This window comes from Battus philenor, unplaced genomic scaffold (assembly GCF_028537555.1).
Source record: "Battus philenor isolate CCGP_79_NKW_IND1 unplaced genomic scaffold, ilBatPhil1.0.hap1 SCAF_15, whole genome shotgun sequence".
Taxonomy (NCBI): domain Eukaryota; kingdom Metazoa; phylum Arthropoda; class Insecta; order Lepidoptera; family Papilionidae; genus Battus; species Battus philenor.
Window position 1 is genome coordinate 7,326,612 of NW_027181677.1, and position 15,589 is coordinate 7,342,200.

A 15,589-nucleotide genomic window follows, 5' to 3' on the forward strand; every position below is an offset into this window, starting at 1 on the left:
ATAAAACTACTGGATGATTTATGGCTTTCGACATATCACAGATGCACACCAAAAAAAGTAGCGGGTCTAAGATGCTCCCCTGTGATACTCCATATTGAATTTTTTAGCCCCAGACGAAAGTGTAGTTTTACTTTTAGTTTTGGGACCCAAAGCATTAATATTTGTTATTTGTGTCTATCTCTTAGGTGCGATTTAATAACATTTAGGTTATTTCCTCGTACTTTATATGCTTCCAGTTTTTTTAATAACACGCAATAGTCCACAAATTCGAAAGCTTTCGTCATATCCAAATTGGAGTCCTAAATAGGGATTCAGGAGTCATTAGTATTTGTCTTTATAGGCTGTAATATTATTGTTAACACTATGCGTTGTACTGCTCAATAAATCAATTTGTTTAATGAAAAAGTTAATAAAAGCCTCAGCAATGGCTTGGGTATCGCGTATCAATTGCCCATTTGAATTTATTTTAAAAATGGATGGTTAATTTTGCAATGTTTATGATGTTCTGCGTACCTTTAGTTTTATCTTCTGAATTCTGTATAAATTTATTGTTCTGGGATTTTTAATAACAAGCTTATTTTTTAAAATTTAATTTAGTTATTAAATATTTGCATAACTATTTGGTGAAACCCGTAATCCATTTTAATTTTTTATATACATAATTTTTTTTATTGACTGGAAAATTAATTTATATGGGTAGCTAATAGATTTTATACAGTGACAAAAATTTTAAGTAATATGACACGGTATTAAGCAACATAATATAGTTTATTAGAAGATAATCACAACTAGCTGATTTTCTTAAATGTCCATTTTATTAATTCATAAAAAAAGACATTGCAAGGTGCAGTCTTGTTGGAACTTGTGCTCCGTATAAAATTCATACACTTGTTACATGGGCGCTCTTAGAACATCTACTCTAACAGAAACAATAACTTTTGAATTATAATTTTACATCAATTTGCTTCGATAGTGTCATTTATGTACGTACTCATGGTACGACAGCCAAGTGGGAAAGGAATTAGTATTCAATTTCAAAATTCTCTTATGTTTATAAAAGACGAAAGAAACTCAGCAGGACTGTGTATTATTAAAAAGAAATATTACTCATTTAATTAACTTTGAAATAGCCTGGAGGCGACCACATCATTCCCGAGCTATGCTATCTTTTATGATTCCATTTACCAACCTAGTATATTGTATACAAACGTTTTTAAATAATATATATAAATATACATCTATATATATCTTGTATAGAGTAGTGTGAAGATTATTTGGGACCTTATAAAATCGTTAATATTGTCAATACAAAGATTTACTAACTCGAAGATTTAATATAAATCTATTACAATTTGGAATATTTTATGCACCTTCGATGTTTTCATGTTTATATCTATCGAGTAGTCTTATTATTTAAAAAACCCGACAATGTTTCTAAAAAATCGTTAGACTATTAATTCTCCTGCAATCGTCTGTCGAAATATAGGTATTCGCGGATAACCTTTTACCTTTAAATCCATACCGGTTTTTTTTCAAACATGCTTTATACGATAGCATTTTAGGAGGAATTTTTATAATTAATTTAAACGATTTACGCCATAGAAACCAGTCTTGTGACTTCATAAAATGAAGAGCTTTTAAAGCTAATATATTACGACAGTTGTTTTCAACATTTAAAAATGGAAATGATTACCGTGTTATCAACGTATACGAAGATTAATACATATTCGTATATCAAATGTTCAGTTATAAAAAATTATAACAAATTTCTCTGTTTTTCAAGTAATAATTCAATGGCTTGAAATAACACAGCCCATTGTATTGTTAATTCAACTCGTTGCGTTTTCTCTTATTTATAAATACAACGTTTTTGTAATTTAATTACACGGTTTTTACTCAGAAACATAACGTTATCAATGAAACTTTCAAATGTGTTTTATTTAATTTTTTACTTACTAATAAAACTAATGATTTAGTTATTTAATACTATACTCTTTTAAACTTCAAAACTCAACCACATCGAGGTGTGCATAATGATTTTTTCGGTATGAATTTAGTTTTTGTTATTATGTACGTGTATGAAAAGATACTGTTAAAAATACTAAATAAAAAGAATCGCAAGATAACGGCACATACAAGACGTGGACAATTGCGACCGTAAGGCTCACCACCCGCACGTAAATAATAAATTATTAGATTAAAAAGATGTGTATAAGTTACCGTGAGATATGTGACATCATGAAATCCAAACAAGAGTCGTATGTTAATTACATCAACAGTTTAATTCACGTTGCCAGTTAAAACAGTCACACACGCGAATGCGGCTTCACAGCTCACTGTGAGCGTTACACGCAATCCAAAACAGCAAAAAAAACACAAATCTTAAACCAAGTATAAATAGAATAAAAATCAAAGTTCTCAAGTCTCGCACTACACCAAAAACCAGTTAATATTCGTAAAATACACTCGAAAAGTTTAGCTGTCTATTTTCGACGCGATGAAGTTTGTTGACAGATAACTTAAAACAGACAAATCGGGCAAGATCGAGACGTTCATGCCGCGCTCGCGCACAAACCGGTGTGAAGTCGGCTACGGATAGGGCGACTTTCGGGCGACGTCGTCCCGCTTCGGAATCATTCGTACGGAATGTGTGGCACGCAAGCAAACCCAGCCACAGACCACGGGTTCGGCCGGTATTAATGGTCCGATCTACGCAGCACCCGCTTTGCTTCGCATACTCGAAATATAATTAAATTGCAACAGTCGATCGCCATCTCAGCATTATAATGTACACTTGCTTAAGATCAGGTTTCGTCCAAAGTCAACATTAAGTCAACGGGAAAGTACTGTTAGATGCAAGCGCGGGAATGTGAGCGAGGTCACGGAACTAGTTGTAAATGACATGTCTTCCAAACAAGTATAATAATGGCTAAATTATAACCCACTTAAGATATTAGAGTTATAATAACAAAATTGTCCTGATAATTGTTGTTAAACAAAAACATATCAATAATATTTGCTGAAACCGTAAAGTTTAAATTATCAAGAAGAGACATTACATTTGCTGGTACAAACATTTATGTAGGTACTACGACTGCTTGAAAATTTTATTTTGGAATGATCAGTTGTTACCTGAATGCGGATCCGCAAGTTTCGCGGGTCATTGACGCATCACCGCCTACACGATTCCCGGTTAAAATGCCTTTGAATAACCGATATTTTTAATGACGTCTAAATAAAAAGTATCTGAACATACATATTATTTTGAGTTCATATGCAATTTCATTCTATTGGTAAGATTTTCGATTGATTTGAATTTATCTCAAAACACGAACACGTGTGCCAGTCTTCCTTTATTCGTGTGTATTCAAAGCTTTACTTTGATGGTTCCGCTGTGTGCCTAAAAACTTGGGTTCGTTTACACAGGGGCTCGAGTTTTTTATATTTTTCTATAATACGAAACACGTGCTACGGGTGAAACTTTTGGCGTTACGTTTTTTTTTAAAAGAAATGTAAAAGATTGTGAAAAAATCTTTTTCTTACACTCACCTAAATTATTATGGTGAACCGTAACGCCGAGAGGTAAGTCTAAAGCTAGGTTTACATTAAGAAAAACATTCAAAGGCACAGCTATCACGCAATAGTATATATTCAACGGCATATGTCGTTCGCAATCTGACAACTGTCTTGAAGCAACTGAGTTGTTCGTAACCAGTTCGTAAGACCTTCATACACGTTTCTACTGTAGAAATAAATTTTACCTTGAATTCAAAGTTAACCTTACCGTTCTTATTTCATTAATTTTTGTCATATAAATTTAAAAAATTATATTGAAACATTCATTTATATATAGTCTATAGCGACCAGATGAACGTTTTTTATTTTATTTAAATTTAGATCCGGAACACAATATTAACGTTGTCGGTAAAGAGTGAGTCAAGCGTGAGTCATGGACGCTCGCGCCGGTAAGAAAGCTTAAGGTTGAGGCTTCAATACACAGGGGCGCGCTGAAACGCCAAAAGAATCCTATTGTAAGGCCCGCTCGATTTATAACCTTATCTTGTTGCGACTACCTAGTAGATGCAGCCCTGTATTGTGCCGCGGCATGAATCATTTAGTCTACGTGCATTGGAATTCTCGCTCCATTCTATAAAGACTTGTTATATACGGAAAACTATTCAAGTTTCATTGATAAAACCCCGACAGGCTTAATATTTGTTTAAAGAATATTCCTGTCCCTAATGACTCAGCTACAAACTTGAAGAATAATGTAATCTAGAAATATAAATGGCGAAAGGTTTCAACCAAAAAAATCCAACCATATAGAACCAAGTACTTGGTATATATTAACTATTGCAAAAAAAAAAAGAATAAATATGCAAAAAATAAATTATATTGTTATTATTACTATATAGTTATTTGTAAATTGAGAAGCAAGGAATAATTTTTGTATATTTTATCACAAAAAGTAAGTAAAAGTAACCGCAAAATTCAAAACGTTCCCGAAGTAAGAGTTACGTTGTTCTAATTTTTTTTTAATAAAGTAGGGTAAAGATTAAGTATGACCACCTCTTACTAAATCATCTTGCATTTATTTAGACACATTAGCTAGTATATATTATGATTTATTACGCAATACCTTCCTACTCCGCGCGAACGCATTTTTTAGTTCTGATGGTCTATGGAGTTACATTGATATCAGCTATCGTTTTACAAGACGGGAATTTCAATTGGCCAATCCAAGCAATGATTTCCCACCTCTAGTATATATTCTTACACAAACCTAGATCAAGTGTTTTCATTACAAGCAATTAATGCGAGTGTTGGATGAAAAATTAGAAGTTCGGTTACGTTTTGTCTTGTCAGTGTGCCCTTTTCGATACACGTAATTCCGGACGATCCAACGAACTTTATTTCTTACCAAAGCTTCACAGAGTCTGCATCATAAGGTGATATTTCTTTAAAAATGCCTATTGTAAAGCATTCTACTGGTCTACGTAGCACACGCTGACATCCGTCGTTATTGTATAGAGATATAATAGCTTCATTAGAAAACAATACCCTATTTGTATTTCAATCTTATTGTTAATAATAAAAATAAGAACAATTATCTGTTTCCTTGAGTAGTTTCTCAAAATTTCGAGCCTGGCAACTTGGTCCTCACGAAGTAATTTAGGGCCGCGAGTCAGGCGATGGCTGCGTAGTAGACTAATTTGTACATTTCTTATTTCTTCGATCTTATTCTAGAAATTTATATACTAGAAAACGTTCATCTCATGGTCTAGTACATGATTTTCTTACAGAAACAGGCCTTCTTTAGAGAGAACAGGCCACTTGATAGTGCTGCTTAGTTCTATGGACTGTCTAACGAATTACACTTGGACTTTTATCCACGAATCATTAGCTGAATCCCTTCGTGAGTGGTGTAATAATTTTATTAGCTTTTATCATAGTACCTTGTATTTTTAAGATAAGTTTAGCAACAATAATACTTTAAATTTCAGAGAGGTATTAAAAATAATTGCAAAACGAGTCGTTTTTCTTACAGAATTTTGCTCCACAAAATGCAGTAAAAAACTTTTTCTTCAAAAATTGCACGGAGTCAGGATAATTGAATTACGAATATACTTTTTGACACACCGAAGCTTTTTTGTTACTGGCAAGTAACATCTTCACATGATCGAAAACTTTTTCTTTATAATGCAGTTCAGAATGGATGTCTGTTTTTGTTGCGAATGAATGCACGTTCTTTATTATGTGTGCCAAATTCTACATTTTTAAAAATTTTGATATTTTAAATTAAAAAAAAAATCTGGAACGCTTTTAAAATAAAAAAAATTACACTGTAAAAAGTAAGAAGTGGCCCTGCGATAGAGAACTGAGACTTGTGATGGTAGGTCGCATGTTCAATTCCTGAGATGCAATCTCATTACACACACACATTTTGTGCATTAATTATGTAGGATTGCCACTGCTTACATAACAAGTTTCCAGGGGATGCAATGTTCTCTACGTACCGTTATACCACACTGCAATCGTTAACTCGCCTGCCAAGCATGGCAATTATTGTATACCCCCCATAAATATCTCGGGAAAATGGCTATATGCTTTTATATATGCCTTGCCGTGGGCACCTATGGGTTGAAACAACGACAACGATAAAGTGAGATGATTGATTAATTTCACGGCTTTGGTGTACCTTATTGATAGGTTAATAGGTAAAACTTAGCTAAACTCACGAAAACGAAAAAGACGAAATCAATAAATTGTGAGAAATAGCTCTCATAAAAAGAGAGGCACATTTTTTCTGCAAGGTAAACAGAATCCCGTAAACATTGTTACAAAAACCGTCCATTGCAGTCACGTAACAGGTGCTAAAACGGCAGGTATTCGTGAAAAATCGCGTGTGACGGAGCAAAAAGCGATGCGGCGCCACAGTGAGTGAAATCGCGCGTAGAAAGCAGAACTTGGTGGGGATTTGCGGTTAACACACGCACCGCAACGCAGCTACTGTCGCACAAATGTAGATAATTAAACCTGCACTTACCTTCATTAAATAGCATAAATTGTTGGGATAAATTAACGAGATTTAACGATTTTTTTCAATAAAAATTATGTATATAAATGTAACTCGCAAAGGGTTTTATCAATTCGGCTAATTATTTGATCCACATTTTTATTAAAGTTACGAGGTTCGCTACAAAGAGAAAAAAAATGTAAAATAATAATAACAACAAATGTGAATAGAGATCATTACCTTTTAACATGATGAAGTCTGAGGGGGCAGCTAGATCTTAAATCATGGATGCACAGACCGCGGCCCGCCGCCGGTCGAATACTGGTGGCCCGCCGACAGCAAAAATAATACTCTCGTACATTAGAAAAATATTGAATTCTAATCATTATCAATTCTTTATTGTCTTTAATTACCCATACTTCTGGTGACCGGCCTGCCATCAGTTCATGATTTGACCTAGTGGCCCCTAGTCTTAATAAGTCTGTGCAATCATGTCTTAAATGAATATGTACAGGGTGATTGATTACGGTGCAAAAGCTCTAAAGGTGTATAGTGCAGTAATATCACCACGTTAGAGCCTTATAGCGTAATCAAGTATAACTCATTTGCTGTCAGTTCAAAAATAATATATAACAGAATAATGATATAGGAAGAAAAATCGTGTTCAGTGCTTGCTCCTGTGGGCTTAGTAAAGCTAGAAATTATCGGTCACTCCATTCCACTAGAATATCAAAATGATAACTTTATGCATGGAAATTCGAAATAGAAGTAAAAGCTTTAAAGCTTTTCGCTGAAAAATTAGCTACGCAATCATATATTTAAACATTTAACACTTACAACCATTCACCATGTATAAAAACTACAAAATTATAAGGAACCAACAAGTTCTACAAAAAGATAAAATAAAACTTTAAAAACTATGTGAATAGGTAATCATCTTGAGCCGGAGGTAAATGTTTATATAAGTTAAATATTTTTATACCTAACAAAGCAATAAGGATATTTAAATTTTTCTCTTCCAAATCATCAAATCGAATTATTGTCACGAATGTTTATTCATTTTTTTTGGTTATAGGCATAATTTACGAACTATTACGTAACCAATATTTATACCTATACAACTTCAACGCTGTGATGCAGCAATTCAACGCTGAATGACAGCAATTCTACTTTTTCATAACATAAATGATAAATATGTGAGTATTATCTAACGAATTTTTTTTTCTAAAGAAGGGAACATAAAAAGAAATAGCCGTCGTTATTTTATGTAAATATGTTAAATTAAATATTTCATTAAGGAATTTAATTTATCTAAAATTATATCATTGGATCCCTACTACGGCCACTAAATCAATATTATAAACATTGAGTTTTTTTCCATCTTGTGTGGTTCATGAATGAAACACAAGCAATATTAGATATTTTAAATGTAATAAAAAAACTTTGAGCATTTCATTAAAAATTGAAACGAGCTATAGAAAGGAAACGTAATGACGTGTGATGGATACGTAATATAATTAAGAAAAAATATCGCTCCATACGTAGAATATTAAATACAGTTTGAATTGAGAAACTCAAATAAATTATTTATTTCCTCATTTACGCTGCTTTGTATTAGAATATTTTAAAGCGTTTATATTTACATAGATACGGTTAAAATAAATATTTTAGTAACTTATTGTGACAGTTTATGCGAGCTTAATGTATAATTAAAGATAGTAAAAAAACTTACAGTTTTCTGTTAGACAGCATTAATTTTGTATTACATAGATATATTACGAAACTTGTGGTCTAAATGTTACATGTTCTTGAAATGTAGTACATATTGGGAGGATAAAATAAAATTAAAATTTAAAGCAACGTAAAGTAAATTTTATAAAAAGTTTTCTTTACAAATTTACAACTTATCAGATAATTTAAAAGACTTCGAGGCTTATTATGGTAAGTAGCGTTAGTGGCATGTATCTCAAAACTGGCAAATGTATGTATCCCCCTGTATGGTTATAACAGGCATTTCTTAGCATGTAAACGCATCCGTACCTCGTTACGACAAACCTCATTGCTTGATATGTTTGGTTGGTAATCTCCAATGAATACGGTAAAGCAATTACTTGAAATTAAAGATTTATATTATTAGTTTATGTTTGCGAGTTCATAAGTGTTAACAAATCAAACAGCTAAACATTTTAATACAAGCTTTGACAGATCACGTTTATGTTTCCGTTTTGAAATCTTAAACATTATTAAATACCAAGAAATGTTAATATAGTTATTGATCCTGTGACATAACTAAATTGTTTGTTACAATACAGTTATTAAGTAAAAGAGTAAGTAGGCGTCAGTCTATTGACATGAAGATACTGTCAAGTTTTAAAAGATTGCCTATACTTGACTGTAATTTTGTATAACGATTCTCATATGTACATTTTCTCAATCGCATGAATACGTTTTAAATATTACAAAACATTACAGATTTCTCTCTACTAATTTGTATATTGCGAGAATTATTTTTTTTTATGTTACGCAGTGTTGTAATAAATTATCCTGCGCAACGTCACACCTGTTCTCTCTAATTTGAGCCATGGAAACTTATCATTAACCCCGTTCACTATAACAGACAAGAAAGATCTCTACACAAATTGCAAAAAACATACAGATTGAGGTGGAAATTAAACATCCATATAAATTTTAATTTTAGGTCCAACTTTGTTTTATTAGATATTTTAATAAGAACTTATTTATAAGCCAACTGTACCGAGTATAAATTAAACTGTAATTTATTTAATTTGTAAATTAAATACCACTTTCATTTAACTCCACTAAAAGCTTAATAAATTCGTACAAAAACAATTTTCTTTAAATATTCTCCCGAAACTATTATAAGTAATAATTTTGGTTATTAAGTGTGAAAAGTAAAACTATTTAATGTGTGTGACTTTATTAAATATAATCGACTGCATTAATGTTTTAAGACATGTGACTATGAAAAACTAATTAAAAATTATTTTATATTCTTGTTATCTAAAACGTTTTATACCATTTTTAGACACTAATCTTACGCGTTCATCTAAAATTATTTACTCGACAAGATTTAGGCTAAGATTATTGCCATTTTCTTTACGTCAGTCGTAATAACGGATATTTAGGTTGAAGAATGTTTTAACTATGGGATAAACTACTGTTTAAATAAATCTTAAAACAAAATCTTCATCCATAAAAATAAATAACAGTTTCAGGTTAAATTGCTATCAGATAACTTTGTCTAATACAACAGGTTCTTTCTCCAATATAAAGTCAAACAAGTTAACTGTTGGTGATAATAACGACAAAAGTCAACAATGGTCAGTCTTACGTTGCATATATTAACCTTTAGGAAAAGTAAATTGATTAATTTTTAAATAATAACACCGTTAATTTAAAATATAACATGAATATAAATAGTAAATAAGTAATTTCTAATAAATCGTCAATTTAAAAGTAATACCTACCTACTAACTTTTTCTAAATTATATTAAGATACGCAAGTAAATAGATTTATTGTGGATTTGATATTTATTTAGTTTTTTTGTTAACTTAAGGCATTTTGAGGTTGCTTCTCATTTAAGTTGCGATTAGTTCTGTAATTAATTTAACTGCTTTGTATTTATATGTAATATTGTGATATTTGTTGACAATCCGTAATAAATAAATAAAGATAAAAATTAAGAAAACCTATATTTTTAATAAATAAAATGCCAAAAACGTAGCAACCATTTGGCTAAATTTAATATTTAGTTAGATCAACTGACCTTTACTATTTATGTTAACACAATGGTCGTTATTTTATTGGGTACGGCAAAACACTAACCTTAAAGATTATCGACATACTTTATTACTTCCAAGAGATAAATGTCACAACATCCTGCCAGGCAGAGTAGAACTATGTTGAAACGCTTTCCAGTATAACAAGTTAGTCTTATTTAACATGTTGAGCTTTGCGCGGCGTAGATTAACATGTTTAAGCTAGTCACATCTGAACACAAATCCGTACATAGAAATGCCGCATTAGGCAAGTGGCGATACTCGACTTAAAAAATGCAAATAAAAAGCTTACGGATACTAAGATTAGCTGAATACGAATACGCTTAACGACTTCAAAATGTTTAACCTATTTCATTTATTTAGTTAATATTTATAATGTTTCTTTATCAACAACAACGTTGTATTTTTATCTACGTCACTTGTAGGACGAAACGTAATTGCATTTCAGAAAGGACGGAAAGGAAATTAACTTACCATTAGAAAAGTATGAAAATTCACTCTTACTCTACTCAATCCAAGACAATTTTGTTTCATCAGAAAAAAACTTTGTCACGCTATGAGGCATCATTATTTATCATTATCATTTTAACTCTAGGACGCCCATTGGTGGACATAGCTCATGCCCATAGATTTCCAATCCAATTAGAAACGGCCAGTATCCCGCGTCTTCCGATGATTTTGTGGTGTTTGTCCAACTTGTGGATGGATGTCCTCCTGGCGCTTGTCAGTACCGACCACGGGGTCTGCATCAACGGCTCTAGTGGCTATCTGGTGTGCCTACTGCCACTTTAACTTACTAATCCATTGGATTTTGTCGGTTTCCTTCGTCTACGGATGCCTTCATCCCGTTACCCGGTTTCGAAGAGAAATCCAAAACATAGCTCTCTCTATCGCAAATTTAGCGAATTTTTATTGGAAATTTGTTAAAGAAAAACACTAATTTCGTCAGAAAAAGGATTTTAAATCAAGAAAGTGACTTGCAAAAACGAGTGTATATTCGTTTTTCCAGTCTGTCATTTACATAAATCAATTGTATCACAAACTGATCGAAAATGCTCCATGCTAAAATGTAAGTCTTGCTAATCATTTAAGCATATCTCTTACAACACATGTTAAAATTATAACAAAGATTCTTAAATGATTAAGTTCGTTTCAAACATTTACTAAGATGCCGCTCTAACATTCCATTTAGTTCATATTTACTTCTTCATGCCATATATGGTACATTTAATCGATAAGTTCAGGAAGACTATAAATTGTCTTCAATTCAATTTTGAACTTTTGCGTTTAGATCACGTTCTCAACTCAATATAAAACATTCTGCTGATAACGGACAAGACACAATAATCTGATGAAAAAGGTAAAACACCCTCAATAATAATATAATATAGATTTGCCTATCAAAAATCTGCTTTGTGGGAATCGACTTTTTGCAATTTACAAAACAAGAAAACAGTTTTATGAAACATTAGACTTGATCATTTTTTTAAATATATCTGTTGAAAATGCAGTCTTAGTTATTGTAGCTTTTGTACAGAATGTCATTATTAATATTATACAACAGTTTTGTAATACTGGACATACTATATATACTAAACAATTTGAAGTGTTAAATAATTCCTCTAAATATTGTATAAACTAACATAACACTTGATACAATATACACAAATACTCTACATCGAATGCTTCGTTTTAAAATAACCTCTCACTGCTTCCGGATCGGACATTCCGACCATACCAAAACTCGCCGCCTCTATTCTTTATTCTGATTTATTTCCATTTCACAAGTAATTACTTAAGTTTATGATAGCATCGTTACATAAATCTTAAAACTTTTACAGTTAATTTAATAACATTAAATCAAAAGCTTTATGTAACACATTTATTTAATTATAGCCCGATCTAGAAACCAGCTTTCTGACTTTATCTCTGTAATTGCGATCATACATTCGTCATAATAGATCAAATGTGTCCAAAGTTAATTTACAATTTATCTTTAAAAGAAGCAAAACTTTTAATGAACCACGTAACCAGCTCTTTATTTACTTTCTAAGTCAATTTTGAAATTAAAATTGGTTTTGCGATTGTAATTACTTTAAATGTGATAGTGATATTAAGGTGAAATTTTAAGAATGGAGAGGAGGAAAATGCGACAAAGTTCTCGGAGTACGTGCGTTTGAATATTTATTATTATCCCGGACAAATGTCGGGCTTCAATGCGATTATTTGCTGTTCGTTTTACAAGGCGAGTATTGGAATTTGTATGCGGACGCGTGAGTAAGATAGCGACTTGCAAGCACGATACGATTGTAATTTTAAATAGAACATCCACGCTTCGACAACTTTTGTACTACGGATCATTTGCCCACTACCTTGCCATCTTAGTATACACTATATTATCTGTCAATTGATAGTATGCATTATTTTTTCCACACTTAAAAACGTCCTGAAGAGTAGGTACAATGTCAATCACATTGCTATACATATGATACGGAAAACATTTATTGGTAGCATTATGTTACTTTAAAATTATTTTGAAAATAATTTGTTTCTTATTATTCCAAACTGAGACCACCAAGTAGTCCTAACGAAGGTCCCCTCGTGGGAATTCTTGAACATTTTTACTCCATGGAGCGTCCGCCGAGTAGTAAGTAGCAGCCTGAACCAAGCCTGCTGGAGCCCTCGAGCTATGTTACCTTAAAAGAGGTCTTAGCCCTGGCGCCCATTGCGCACTACCACCTCAAAACACGGAATCTATAAATGCCATTTGATCAGCTTCAAGCGTCCGATTAAAAAAAAAACAGAGAACAAATAGAAAAAATTGGATGTTATTTTCAAAACGTTACATTATTTTTTATTAACAATCACGATGGCCGGTTTTAATTTATTAATATATTTTCATGATAAATTTCCTTATTCCGGATAATACCATAATACATATAAAAATCTAATAAATTGATGGTGGCGATTAAATTTGCACGGTTACTTCGAGTAACTATAACGCAACTATGCACAGGTGTCTAGACCTTTTTTGATGAAATTTGCGAATAATGCCGTATCTGGTAGACACGAAGAGAAAATGTTGGTTGACAGGTTGAACTAAAAGAAAAGACGGGGGCACCAATGAAATAGTCTTGTTATCAATCCTACAACCTGTCAATAATAATAATAGTCCGAGTTGATTAAGTGAGAATAAAAGTGAGCAGTAGCAAAGTAATTCGATTTATAAATTTACAAATACCACGTTTTAGATAGTATCGCAACATACATATGGTACCACGTTATATTAGACAATTGATCAGTTAAACCTAATTAAGATTGACTTATATTAAGTGTCACACAGATTTTCGTCGTTATAGTTGCTAGGCGTCTAAACAATTTACAGCGCGGAATAGGACTGGCGCATATAAGATTTTTAATTATTTTTTTACACAAAAATTCTATTTGATCTGAAATTTTCGATCACATAAATATTTTAAGTAAATTGGGTATTTAGGTAAATTATCCCTTTTGTAAATTTCTGCATGCTTCGAAAAGATCTTATAAATTATTAAAGTTAAAAAAGATTAAAAAATTAAGACTACCTTTTACGAATTCTTAACAATAAACAAAGATGACCGATGAAACGCGTAGGCGGAAAACGCATGTGGGCCGAGCCCTATGGGCTACCTGATCTAAGCCACATCGCTTAGAATGATTGCATCATAAAATTGCCCTGAGCATATCTGCTGTCTCTATTTATTAACCGTTTAACATAACTTTCTTGCGTGGAGTAATATCTCTATGTTCATTGACGTTACAACGATACGCGTGATTATTGATTGATGGTTATGGAAATTGTGTAATCTAAAAAAGCGAAAGTTTATATTGGTATTAATGAATTACAGAGAACATGGATAATTTGGATAAAACAATAAAATATAATATTTCTGGAAGTGTATATACACATATTTATGTGGAATAAAAATGGATGTTATACCTAATTCTAGGTAGATAACAAATGTATTTAATAAATTGGTTACTGGTTGTACTTTGTTTCGATGTTTCCAACTGGATATTTTATTTGCAGTTTGTAAACGGAACTGAAAAGAAGCATATTAGACGATTCAAAATTGTAAAGTTTGATAAATTATAAACACATTTATACATTATTATAACACTGAAATAACATTTATCATATGATCCAAACAAATTAAAATAAATAAACGTTATATGTAATGGAATGATGTCATCGAAATAATAACCCGCTTGATAATTTGCTAAAGGGATTTAGAAGATAAACCTCGTTTGTTCTTATTTTAATGATACTTGATCATATAATATGATTTTTTTAATTTTTATTTTGACGGTAACACTATTGATTTAAACTGTACCCATCAAAGAGTTCGATAATATATTTTATATCAATTTCTTAATGTTTTTCTTATCGCACAATAACCATTGATCTATTTGATTTTATGTTTACTTGTAAAAAAAAAAACGTTGCAAAGCGGAAGTTTGACGTGAAGCTCGCCCCACAAACATTATGTAGTAACTTGTGCCGAGAAACTGGAGCAGCGGATGTCTGTGTATGGATGATGTCTTTAGAATTAAAATAAATAGACGTGCTAACACTATAAAAACCACTGAATATTTTTATGTAGCGTTGTTTATATTTTATAGATAAAGCTGTCCATAAATCGGTTTGTGTTACAAAAATATAATATTCAATTGTTTTTATTAAATAACGTGACACTAAAGAAATGAATTAATAGATAAAATACACCCATATATAACTTTATTACCTAGCCAGAAGCAGAAATCTGTACCTTAATTTTAATTTATTCTAAATTATGTGTTCATAACGAAATACTTATTTACACTTTTAAGTTTATACATAAACCTGAATCAGGTATACAAAACTATTACAAGATGCTATAAATCAAATTATTATACAGAGATTAAATACTTTATTCGTCAGATATATGTTTTCTATGTTGAAAATCTGTTCATATGCTAATTGGTATATAACATTTCTCGTTCGTTTTTTAATCTGTAGCGGCGGGCACAATGCATTCGCGCGGGAAAGTTACACGTGGACTCTTCCGGCCCATTAGCATTGAATAGCGGCGCGTGCGAGCACTGCGTATCATTGCAGCGGCCGATCAAACCCTCCATCTAAATCAATCCCGGGACCGTATTGTTCTCTTCGCTTCGCCTTTTAAACGTAATGACCATATTTAACACGGCATAAGCTTTCCAAAGCCGAATATAATCATAAAATACAACATG

At 31.9% G+C, this 15,589-nt stretch overlaps 1 protein-coding gene across 1 annotated transcript in view; it reads right to left on the reverse strand.

The window, feature by feature from the left end:
* The window catches only part of LOC137919063 (uncharacterized), a 141,528-nt gene that overhangs the window by 68,979 nt on the left and 56,960 nt on the right, over positions 1-15,589 (reverse strand). The window lies entirely within an intron of this gene.